The sequence below is a fragment of the Scophthalmus maximus genome, chromosome 8, assembly GCF_022379125.1.
Source record: "Scophthalmus maximus strain ysfricsl-2021 chromosome 8, ASM2237912v1, whole genome shotgun sequence".
Lineage (NCBI taxonomy): Eukaryota > Metazoa > Chordata > Actinopteri > Pleuronectiformes > Scophthalmidae > Scophthalmus > Scophthalmus maximus.
The window spans coordinates 21,408,493-21,421,893 of NC_061522.1; positions in this window are offsets into that span (position 1 = coordinate 21,408,493).

Here is a 13,401-nt window from a genome sequence, read left to right on the forward strand (position 1 = left end):
TCAGCACGCCCATGTTTAATGGATCGTAATGAAAAGCCTCATGGCGGCGCAAAATCAAACAGGGATTCCATTTATTGGAACCCATGCAGGGTCTCCATCTCCCTGGCTTATCATCACTGAGCTGTATTCAGTGAATGCTACCCATATGTTACCCACACCCCTCTCCCCCCTTCACACGCTCTTTTTCTCCTTTCCACCGCCCGCGACCCCCCCCCCCCCCCCCCCCCCCCCCCCCCCCCTCCACCCCCCACCACACTCCCCTGCACCTGCTGCTGTGAACAGCAGGATTCCAGTGTGTGTTTCTGTCCATCCCTCGCTTTCCCCCCAGCTCCCACCACTCCATCCCTCCACCCCTTTCTTTCATTTGTGCTCTGCTGTCAAGCCCAGCTGGATCAGGCCTGCCAGTCCAGTCACATGCAGTCTTTGTTGGTGTGGAAACAGGCTGTGATAAATCACTGATGGTAAACTGGCAAAAACTTCTGTCTTTTCGCAAAGCCTTTCATGTTTGTGCAAGACAGTGGCATTTTTGTTCGAATGTATGTTAAAATAATGAGAAAAAGTGGTAGTTTATTTTTTTTCATTGCGTGGCAGTTACATTCGCTTTTTCTTTTTTATGTTTTTGAAATCTTGTGGTACACAGCATGCTTTCATAGAGGAGAAACATGTCATTATTGGACTTTCTTTCTTGGCCAGTATACCATACAGGTCATCTCATCATATCTCAGTGTTTATAGCTTTGATTCTGACCTTAATTTCTGCCTGCTTAGACAACACAAACCTTTTAGTGTTGGGTTATGGTGTAATTACGTGACCCAAAGAGCAGACTTCAGGCAAATACTTGCTTACAGTACTATATCCAAGAAAAGAAACCCCGCTCTTACTTTTCACCTGATGTTTCTCGTTCGTAGCATTTCCTGTCGCTAAGTAACCATCTGCTCGGTAGACAATCTGCTTCCTGTTAACGCCGTATACACACATGCTCAGTGTACGTGAATGGACATGCATGGGTGCAGTGAAATGGAATAATTTAGAGTCCTGTTCGCCAGACTCAGCTAAAGTGGAATAATTGACGGAGTGGATGCTGATTCAGGAAGACGGAAACCGTGGATTTCTTAAGCAGAAGAATTTATTATAAGAGCTCAATATTGAGGAGACTTCCGGTTCACTACACAGATCAACAGGTTCACAGTGTTCGGCGTCCCAAGACAGTCTGCCCATCCCCGGTCCCTGCAGTGTATTTAGTTTAGAGTAATGTCGTCATCTCCCCACGACTATGACACCTCGATAGAGACATCAGCTCAATGATTTTTTAGGCCTGCCATAGATGAGATGACCTTGCTTGGTGCCTGAGAAGACTCGTCTTAACAGTTTCTAGGGGCGGATAGACGAAAATTCCTCATCAGCACGAGGATTTTTTTTCTCTGCTGTTGCTTAGTAGTTGCTATATGACAGCAAGCTACCCCCTGGCGCGTCCCATGTAGACATGTCACATTTTCAGGTTTGTTAGTATAGATTGATACGGAGCGAATCAATTGTGTAGACGGAGATAGTAGCAGTTTAAAAATGCTGGCAAGGATGAAGTTAGCGTTAGGGTCTGGGGGCAGCTCAGAGCAAATACTTGGCTAATAGAAAGAAAGAAAAATAGGAAAACGAAAAAAAAGAAAAATGCTGAAATGAACAAATAAATAAATTACAAAGAGGATTTTCCTGCATGTCTGCTCCACCTGTCCCCGACTGGGGCCCCTGGTTGAACTGCGCAGAGTTCTGAGTGTTTGCGGGGTGACCCTGGGCCCCGTCTAGCCTTCCATTATTGATCACTATTATTGTTATGATTATTAATATTCTATTGTTATTTTTTTTTACAATTTTAGTATTAACATTACAGTAGTCAGTGTTATTGATTAAAGCCATAATTAGCACTATGCCCTGTTATCTTTGCTCTGCATGCTCTTCCCCACCCATTTCAGGTCATTATTTAATTGAATTTAATTATTTAGTAATAACTATGTTTTGTTTCCCTTAATGTTGTTATTTGTTATTTTTTTGCACATGCTTGTTTTTCTTGTTCAATATTTTTTTTTAAATAAGTAAAATGAATAAAAAATTAAATGCTGGTTTAACACAAAAAAACTAAATGTAATATGGATGCAGCCTTAGTCAGGCAAAAAGCGGAGATGAGGTGCCAAACCCAGAACCTTGTTCAGCCCTGTTCAGCCTGTATTCTCAGCCGTCCACCCTGACCTGATCAAGCATTGCCTTGACAACCAGACAGAACCCTCCGATATATCTGTAAACCAAGCTATGAGACCAGGTCAACCAGCTGTCGTTCCCTCTTTAACACACAGGTCAAATATGTGCCACTTTAATTCAGGAACAGCACGTTGCACACACACTCACACACTCACACACCCACCCACCTTCTCCTTCAAAATCAAACTTCATCATAATTCCTCACAACACATCTGCCACTTTCTCGATGTTTCATTTACATGCATAGAAATAAAGAGGGAAAAAAATCAAAGATGAACACTTCAACAATCAGCTATCACTCAATTAGTGCTCAACAATTTCTCTCTGGTGCACTCCAGAGAGAAACGCATGGAGGATGTTGGAGAGGAATGGCAAAGTCTTTGAAAAAAAAAAAAATCCCACTTTTCCCTTTATCACTTCATCTCGTAGCAAAACAATTTCTTCCTATTATCCTCGCAGCAGGGGGTCCACTGTCCTGTAAAGGTGCACCGTAACGCTTTATAGGCAGAGAGGAGAAGACGCTTTTATTCTTTGCACCCTTTAACCCGGTTACATTAAACAGAATCAAAGACGACATTTACATACCATTTGCGTTTCATGTTTGAGGAGTTGAGAACAGAAACAGCGTTCATCCTGCACGAAAGTAGGGGATGCTTTGACTTTCTGAACTTTCTGCCGCAAGAGAGACGGCAGCGAGGGAGGGAGGGATACGAGGAGTGAAATTACTCTCAAAGTTTTTCAATGCAATTTCCTTTTGTCACATTGTCACCACTTCCCCTCCTCCTTATCCAACTTTGCGGTGAACATGTCATAAATTAGTGACAGAAGCCTTTGAATGAGACTCCCTCTTATTTTCTCGTAATCGTTGTCTGTAATCAAACAGCACTGAATGCTCTTCGTGTCTGAAGCATCTCATCATATATTTGTCATACTACAAGGCATATTAGCAGTTATCTTTGTCTGACTAATGTATGAGATGAGCTCAAAACAAAACAGGATTCCAACACACCCAATTCATCCCCTTGTGTTCGTGTCATTTAGCGAATGTCTCTCTCTCTCTCTCTTCTAAGCGTCACCTCTCAGTCCTTCTGTGGTGCATCTGTCTCAGTGTAAAATGTGTTCATTGTCATTACCACTTAATTTCATAACAGGGCATGGCTGCTCAATTTTTCTCGGCTTCAGTGTGATCAAATACGGTTACACATATTGTCTCCTGATTGATTTGTCTTTTGCCATTACAATCGGTGTCTGTCCCACTTTGCTCCCCGGTGGCCTTGGTGTTATTTTAAAGCCTGTCATTCACGAGTTGGTGCTCTGCATTCTCCATACAGAGGGTGCCGTTATGTTTACATCCCTCCAGCTGTTTGTGGATGGACCCTCAACATCAGACGGTAACACAGGAGCTCCTTTCAGTCCTACATTTTCTTTTCATAAATTAAGGCCCTTTACAAGATGGTGCCATGATGTCTCTCCTGCAAACTTTCACTTGATAGACGAGGCAGTGGTAATGATCCACGCGCTTACATGCATGCTTTTCATGTGATTTAAATGAGAACATCAGACAGGGATGTAATGTAAGACATTAGGGACGGTAAGATTCACTGATTTGCATTAGTGCATAAACGTTCCAGGCCAGGTTTTATTTGGTCTTTTGTCAGAGACTCTTTTTTTTTTTTTGCACTACACGAAACAGACTGGTGAGAAAGGCCTGTTTGTGAAAGAGCCAAATGTTTCTAAGAACTCAAAAAGAAACAGCATTCATGAGATGCATACTGAGTTGCAGTACTAGAGAAACAAATATGTGAAATACACCAAAGAATTTTTAATCAAACCATCTGTGCCATACGGACTATTCTGTTCTATTGCATCAAATGTAATGAAATGCATCTTATTGCGTCACATGAATGTTCAGAATGTATCAGATCATTGGTGATCCTTGAGGATCACATTGTGGAGATACAGCAGCACAGTAACTCTTCAGGCTTTACTTCTTTTATTCCTGGGTAAAGACAATAGTTTCAACCTTATATGATCAATTAATTGTTTAAACAGTACAGCTGAATGGTTGTGATTTTTAAATTTGAAGTTCTGTCATCCTAATCCATCACAGTAAACAAGATGCTTTGCTTAATTCTGTCAAATTTCATCGTTGTTTGTTAATATGACTGAAAACACATGACCCTGCTGAAGTCCTTCTAAGTTTGATGAAGACGACTGATACATTAATATGCTAGTGTTTAACAAATTCCCCACATTTTAATAGGAAACAGGACCAAATTCACATTCCTTTCAAATTCTCCACGTTTTAATTCTTGGCAACAGACTTGTGTTCAACAGCCACTCTGAAGTCTCACACTCTTCAAGAACCAAATCCCATCTGCTCTTTGGAGTGCACGCAGAATGATCATGTAACATTGGCATGAATAAATTCTGTAATGACTGAGCTAACTGTAACAAACATGTCACTCCGAGGTCTTGGTAATGAGCTTGTCTCACAGATGACATTTCGGAGTGTCATAGCAGGAAGAGCGCAGGTGTGAAAACATTAACAATGGCTCTGTTCCATTACAGTGTCTCAGGGAGCCACAACAGCAAACCAAGTGAAACTAGGTAGAAAGCAATGATAATTATTGACTATAACTCTGCTTTTCCTGCCAAAACATGTCAAATTGTCAGTATATTTACATACTGGAATATAATAGACTGAATGCAATTCCAGCCTGGATGCAACAAGTTGACCAACCTGAATGATCATGTGTTGATTGTCCCTATATACCACTGATATGACTAATAGGAGTCTGCACAATTCTGAACTTAGTCGTCATGGCAACATTCACTTTTTTGCAGTCTTTCCATCAAATGCTATCTTCTACTCCAAATCAGAAAAATGAACAGACTGACACAGACACAAGTGCGCGGGAAGGTGGGTGCTGCAGCACCCCCTAGTGACAAGGGGCGGAACACACATTCATTCTTTCATCACGTCGTCAGCCTGAAATAGAGATTTTTAAACTAAGTAAAGTGCTGTAACGTGAACAGTCTATAGTTTGATAAGGGTTAGGGTGAGGGTTAGTGTTTGAGTGCCCGTGGGTTTAGCGCCCTTGCTAGCGCGTGGGTCTCACACGCCGGAGATCATGAATCATCCTTCCCTCTGCGTTTTTCACAAATCGCGACGTGCACGTGCACATATAGCGTGCGCACAGCGAAAATATGTTCCAGCGTGCCTGCATTGACACTGCCCAAGTTAAGACTACATGACTTTCTGAGTCGTCGGATCGCTGTGCAGTTCACACTACTCGACTCGCCGTCTTGTGATCAGGAGTTTTACAGTCGTCGTGAGTTCTGCATGACTGCCTGGCAACATGGGGTCAAACAATACACCAGGAGAAACCCCCGACTGTGCCGCAGTCCTGCGCTCTGATTGGCTACTTTGTTGCCGATTTGTCCCGATATTTTTTCCTGACTCAAAGTCTAAAGATCAGCTCTCATGGATTTGGTCCTTCCATTACTGTAATAATTGGCAGGAGCAATCCAACTGGCCTGCGGAACGGCTGTCATCATTGAGCGACCAGTGTTCGTGCCGCCTTACCGTGTTGATGAACATGACCAACTACCAATCGGCATTGCGAACAGCCACAGGGGCGGCCAATGTGATTCACCCATCAACGGAATTTGCCATAGTTGATAACACATTTGTTACATCAAAGTTGCGTTCACTGCTTGTTGTGCCGCCCCCAAGGGACCAAAATGAATGCAAATAATGAATGCAGGTTTACAGAAGGAGCAGAAATCTGAACTTATCAGAGCATTTGTTCATCAAGTTGAGGGCGCAGTTTGTATCACCACCTGTCCCATCACACCAGCACAAAGAGCTACATGCCACGGTTTATTGCACCTGTTGTGTATCCATGTAGCCTCGATTTCTCTGTCCTCACACACTCACATTCCTTTTCATTCAACATTCAGCACACCTTCCGACTCAAGCCCTCTACCCTCTTTTTCCACTTTTTGTAGTCCCCCCCCCCACTCCTGGTATTTAGCCCCTCTCTCCCCACTCGTTCCTCTCTCCTCCCACCACTCCCTTTCGTGTTCCTCCACCATATTATCTCTCCCTCTCCTCCTTCCCTCCTTTGCCCCCCTCAGGTTTAATGAAGTCTGCTCTTGTGTAATCGCCCTGCGATCGGGGCCCTCTCACCTCCCCTCTCTGACTCAGGTGTGTCCTCCAACAGAGAGCCATTGTTCTCCGGATCCTCCGCTGGAGCCTGCCTGGCACAAGCACACACCTGCAACCAACAATGATACCTTTATTCACCTTACACACAGATACACACACAAACTCTCCCACAACACGCTGACACGCAGAGCAACGAGCTCTCCAACACTATCTGAATACGAAGAGTCCGAAAGGACCTCTCCTTATCGTCTGTGGAGGAATGAAACAAGAAAAAGAATCTGGGTGAGGGAGGAAAAGAGGGGGGGGGGGGGGGGGGGGGTTGCACAGATAGCATTGCCATGTTGTTGTTTGCACAAGCTGGTGTCGTATTGGATTACATTGGACAGAGGATCAGCTGGGTTGGTGCAGGGGGGTGGGGGGGGGGGTGGGGGGGGGAGCAGTAGTGCACTCTGGAGCTATTACACCACTGGCGAAAGGCACACAGTTAATCTTTTGTACGTATCGGTGACACACATAATTCTATTTGCATTCCCTGGCTCACAGGTTGGTTTGGTGTGCTCTCAGGCAGTGCGTCTCAAAAATCAAAGGTGATCTTCACTGCACAACAGCAAAGACTGGGGGGATTTCCAATACACCTGCTGCAGTTTATGTATGGGGAAATGGCCAACTAATCCTCTTTTTCCTGTGTCTGCCACTGAAACCTGAAGTCACTTCATACCCCGGGGCAGAAAGGGGGGAAGGGACGGTGACCGCGGGGGCAGAATGAGGGGAAGAGCAGAAAAGAGGGGGGAAAGGACAAGGAGGAAAGACAAGATGAAGGGGAAGATAGGCGGTAATGGAAGAGAAAGGCGAGCAAAGGAAGGGGCTCATGTCTCTTGTTGCTGAGATGTCACGACGGCATCACCTGTTAACGGGTGCAGGCCTGCAGGCAGGCTTTTTAAGGTCTCAGATATCTGTGTGTGTGTGTGTGTGTGGTGTGGGTGCGTGTGTGTGTGTGTGTGTGTGTGTGAGAGAGGAAGACAAAGTCAGCCCCCTTTGTGATAGGATTTCACCTCAGCGTGTACAGTAAACACAACATCTTGCCGGAGGATGACATGCAGACAGCAAGTAGAATCTCTCCACCCGTCCCTTAGGTTAGAAGGTGACTGTGTGAGGTGTGTCTTTCAAATTAGAGTAGCAAACAGCCTTGAAGGGAGGGAATCAGGACATGGCAACAAAAAAAAGAAAAGATCTAATGACACTGTGTTCGCAGCGTGAGGCACAGTGTAACTACAGCACACTGGAGTGTTATCATTCTCTCTAGGAGGAAATGACGGGGTTAAATTAGGAGGTTGACTTGCAAAAAGCAGTTCACAACCTCAGCTTTCCGGTTCCAGGTTTTTGCCTGGATTCCAATTTGTGGTGGGAGCACTGTAAAGTTGTGAAGTATTTTGAAAATAATCTAAGTGGGTTATATGTCTCTCTGACGTTGGAACTTGGGGGGGAAAGGAGGTGGGATATGAAGAGGAGGGGTATGGGGGGTGGTGATGGGGTAGGGGGTATAGGGGGCCTTTTGTAATTTTACATGTGACAGGAGCGAAGCGAGGGATGGAAATAGAACAATGGAAGAAATGCTGAGCTTCTGAGGAGGCTCTCAAAGACTTCCAACTCAGAGACTGATAAAAGCCCTTCTACTTCATATCCCAGCACCCCTTTTCCTGACTCTCTCTCACACACACACACACACTCACACACACACACACACACACTCACACACACTCACACACACACACGCGCGGGCACACATCGCTCTGAAGAGAATATCTTCAAGCTTTTGGGCGCGTGCAGCTGAGCGACAGATCGCCAGGGTGTGACAACGATGATGGTTTCAAGCTGAGGAAACGTCTTGAAACAGAGTCACGGCAGTGTCGCATCCTCAACGTGGCGCGATGAAAGCGGAGTAAACATGGTAAACATGCCAGGAAAATTTTGGTCAAAACTCGGAAAGTGAGCAATACAATAGGAGGATGCGAGTCTCTGAAAAAGTGAAACAGCCTCTAGCCACACTTGGGCTGACAGTGGACTTGATGCCCAGTGCTCGGAGGCACAGCTTGTCGATGGCCAGGGGTGTGTGTGGTTCTTCTGGGTCACAGTGTGCAGTGAAACAAAAGAAAAAATAGCTGTAATTGAAATCAAGAACAAGTATGTCATCCCACCAGTGCACTTGAGCAAATGTCCATTTCCCTACCTTGTAGACAGTAAAGACTGAGTTTATGTCAGACGACGCAGACACCAGTGCACCTGGTCAAAGACTGTCACTGTACATACTGTGTTATATGTTGTATAGGTACACAAGACTCCTCACGGTGAAGCTGTGGATTTCACACACACACACACACACACACGCACACACACACTCGTTTCAGAACAAAACCCTGGCAATTGCTAAATGTGAGGCTTCCCATGTGGCCAGCTATATCAATCTACGAGGACATATTTGGCAAATACAACAATTTACAAGCAGGAAGAACATTTCTTCTGTTTCAGCGCAGACGAGTTGTCCATCAGACTCGAGAAAAGATTTTCACGGAGAAAATGTTTGATTGCGTGACAGCATGACTTGCTACTTGTTAGTGTGTTTCATGTGTCCGCTACCTGACAGTGTGTTTAGTGCCTTAACTTCATGCTGTTGCAAAATATTTTCTTCTCCCCATTTTATATCTTTCTTGGTTCCATCCTTCTGTACCATGTCGAGAGAGGGAAGCTAATTAGAGTTGCGCAGCTTTGGAAGTTGAGGAGTAGGGGGGGGGATAGTTAGCTGGCGGACTCGTGGCGGCTCCCTGTGACATGATTGATTTGGACTGTCACAGCGCTCAGCTGGGTGTCGTTGCACGGCGACAAATAAAGGATTACACCGTCTCGCGGTAACGCCCCCCTGCCCATGCCGCCGCCATTGTTCGCCTCACTTCAAAGCGCTAAGGAAACACATTAGCATTTTTAATCATAGGCGAGGCTGGGCACTGTTCAGGCACCCGGCGCTGGGTTGCTACTTTAATCTCTGGGCACCCCCACTTCTGCCCCTGAAATGATCCCACCCAAAACACTCACGCGCGCACACACACACACACACACACACACACAAAGGACCATGCCGGAGGTTACAGTGTGACCTGGTGGTAGAAAATTAACGAGACCCATCTGCAGACAGACTTCAATTAGCACTTGAGAGTTTGTCCTCGTTTTTTCGCCGGACAAAAGTCTGCGCGATTTTTCCAAGTCTGTCTTCAGCAGCAACAAACGAGGGCCGACAGAAGGGCCACGATGCAATTGTCCTCCTCTGCCTTGTGCGCGGCCTCCCTTGGAACATGCAGATGGATAATTAGGCCTATACTCCTGGTGAGCGGACAAAGATGATGCTAATTCCATTCATAAAGGGGTCTTCCGCTAATTACACACAGAGTTGCTCTCTCTACTGAGTGAACAATTGCACAGCTGAGTGGTTAAGGTTAAAGGGAGCAGCGTTCATGTTTGGAATCAAACGAGATTAGCTCTGATTGGTGTCCCTTCAGCCCTCTCAGGAATAATTTACCTAATAAAGTACCTGAGATACGTCGCCCCCCCCCCCCCCGTTTTTTTTCTTGAGTCAGTCTGAAAGGGGGGAAAAAAGAATTTAAACCCTGTTTAAATTAATCACTGCAAATTTTTTCACGCCAAGGCTGAGGCAAAAAGCAAAGATTTTTGTTTTCAACTCGATGCAAATGCTCACAGACTATCTAATAAGTGACTCATTAATCAGGGACTTGGGAGAATAAAAGAGAGGAACACAGAGCAAAGGAGAAACTGGAGACAGAAACGGGTTTCAGAAGAGAAATGTTCGGAGGCATTTCAAACAACCTTTCTCTTTCTAAACTGTGGTTTTACAACTTTAACCCATGAACTACCAACAACCTACACCACACGTTTTATTACTGCCCTCTTTTTTTCCAGCTCAAAGCCAGGGCTCTTAGATAACATCTACATTGTGTAAGTGACTTGAGATAAGTCACACACCAACAGTGTAAACAGACTGTGAATATAGTATAACAAAATTATTCAAAATCACAAACAATACGATTATAAATATTGTTTCGTCTATGAAGGCACTGACAAAAATATGTTTTTCAAATCGTCAGGTTTGTAGCAATATTACTGCCGAGTATAACAATAAATAAATATCTCATAGATGCGAGAAAAAAAAAGTCATCTAACTTTCACCCAAGCAGGAGGTGTCAGTAGATACATAATCCGGCATAATGTTTAACACTTACATTTGGTACAACAAAACGGCACCTGAAAGAAATGAAAGAAAACAGCCCCGTCTGTGCAAAACAGTCATATTCCTCTTCAAACTGTTTTTGAATGGAGATCTTGGAATAATACACGGACAATATTTCCAAATGAAGTTTATCTTGACTATTCCCAGGGTGCATAATCTTAAAAAGGCAGCTTTGCTAAATTCTAAATAGACTCTTGGGACATCAAAGATTATCCATGAAGATCGTCTGGTATGAAAACTCATAATTCATCAGTAAACTCTGATTGATTACCTTTCTCAAGCGCGTTTCAAGTTGCGGTTAGATTTGATCATCTTAGAAAAACCAATGGCTGGATAGAAGTTATTAAACATTAAACATAACTAGCGAGCTAATGTTTCTATCAGCACAAATACTCACAAACACACAACACGCGGGCTGTTTACTCTTATAAGATACCGACGACTGCTCACCGTGTGTGTCTATGCAGTTTGACGTATGGCTACCTAATGACCTAAAGTGTCAACTTTCCTTTGGGAACACGTCACTCATGAAAAAAATCACCACTTTGGCTCATCATTACACTTGCAAGAGAGGCGAAAAAATGAAGATGCCAAAACAATAAAAGCGACGGAGTTTAGAGGAGCGGCTGGAAGCAACGGGCCTTATCTGCATGATCATCACTACGGCACGCGCCGGTGATCAAATACGGAGGGGGGCTAAATAATAGATCACAATGGGACTGTCGCTGCCTCTTGTTTTGACGTGTGCACTGTGATGAAGCAGGGAATGTGCCTTGCAGTTTAACTTACACACTACTGCTCATCTACAGTAGTGCGGCACATCTGCCCTGTCACCCCCGGTGCACACGACTTGATTTGGGAAGAGAGAGGAGCGGGATAAGAGAGAGCTGTCACACTCCGAGACGACGCGATCGCGACTAAAATTAGACAGCGGTAACATTTTCTGGAGAGCACTCCGAATGAAAGTGAACAAACCGAGGCAAAGGGTTTTTGTCTCGCCCCGCCGCAACTGGTGAGAAGACCAGAAACGGTGACTTTTACACGCGCGGAAATGAAAGAGGCGGAAATGCGGGAGGGGGCAAACAGGTGCTGATCACGACGACGAGGAAGAGGAGAGAGGAGAGAGGAGAGAGGAGGGGAGCAAGCAAACTCGTGTCATCATAGCTAATCGTGTTATCACACTTTCATGTGTCAGTGTCGTACACAATGTACTTCTATCATTTTTGACTTTTTAGTGAACACGATGATGGCAGAGGATTATATTCGTCAGCGGGGGGGGGGGGTTCTTTGAAAGAGATATGCTAATTTTGCCAGGGAGCAAAGGAACAACATCAAATATGTACCAGTGAATAGCCAAAAGACTTTCAAGTCCTAATATCCCTCAGAAGGGCTTTATCTTTCGCGCCGCAACCTGCATTTACGGCACAAACAGGAAAAAGAGCCAGTTGTAGCTTCAAAGCGCCGCTGGTCCACGAGTTTAATTCCCGATCAGGCTTAATAAAGGTTATCAGCTGGACCGCTAATGAAACAAAGGCGAGTGCACATACGCAAACAGTGTAAGCATGTTTTGCGTCGCCCCCTCTTTCTCTTCTCCGCTCCCTCTCTTCTTCTCTTCCTCTCTCCGTCTTTCATGGTACACGTTTGATTTGATCCCTACTTTTTTTTTTTTGCCAGCGTTTTAAGTTCCGCATCAAAGTGACTGGAAACAATATGCGACCCGCCTGACTCTGACTCTCTTCTCGCTCTCCCGCAGACAGCGTTTGGAATCATAGCAGGGTGGTGCTTGTTTGATAGCTTGATAGTCATTTGTTTTGATCTGCGACTCCTTTGTCTCTGTTTGGGTCTGAAACAATAAGAGATTAGAACCCTAGACTGAGGGTGCAAGAGCAGAAAAAGAACAAATGCTTCCTTTGTTGTTTCCCTTTCAAGTTTTCATCTTTCTCGCCACATATCTTGCTATCTTTTTTTCCGCCTCCAACCGACTTGCTGTGCTCTTAAAGCCCCCCCCCCAAAAAAACCCCCGCTCTCCGAGGGTTGCTACGAGCTCAAGCAATAATGATATTGAGCTGTTGCGTGCAAAAACAAGGTTGCCGTGCTAACTCGAGCACACGCTCACAACAGGCAAATTCGGTTCCCGCGGCTTAGTGATGGTACCCCAATTATGAAACCACGGACACGAGGGATGCATGATACGAGCATCACAGTGAGGAGAGTGGCAATCGGACGGGGGAACAAATTAAAGATCTTTTTCTCTGTCTTCACCGTCAGACATCAAGGCAAGAGACAAAGAGGAGCAGAAAGAGAGAAAGTGAGGTCTACCGGTGGAGGCCTCGACTGAAGATGAAAGCTTTGCAGGAATCAAAGAAGCCCCATCACTCATTATACCTTGGTGGGATGCCTCGATCCCCATTCGCCACAGTCACGGCACAGGATGCCACACTGAAGGTGGACAGGGGATTTCAAGTGAAGGTCAAAAAGTTTTCACTATCTTTTTTTTTAAAACACCGGTCAAACAAAAATTCAAGCCGTGTTGGAAAGGACGTGGGGGGGGGGCATCAAAATGTCCCAAAGTGTCTAAAACTGACTAAAAACATTCGGTAAATAGACGGAACGGCCGAGGCCGGTGGCTACGGCGAGGCCTCACATGAAAGAATTCAGACACAGATGTCTCTGTGTCTTCACT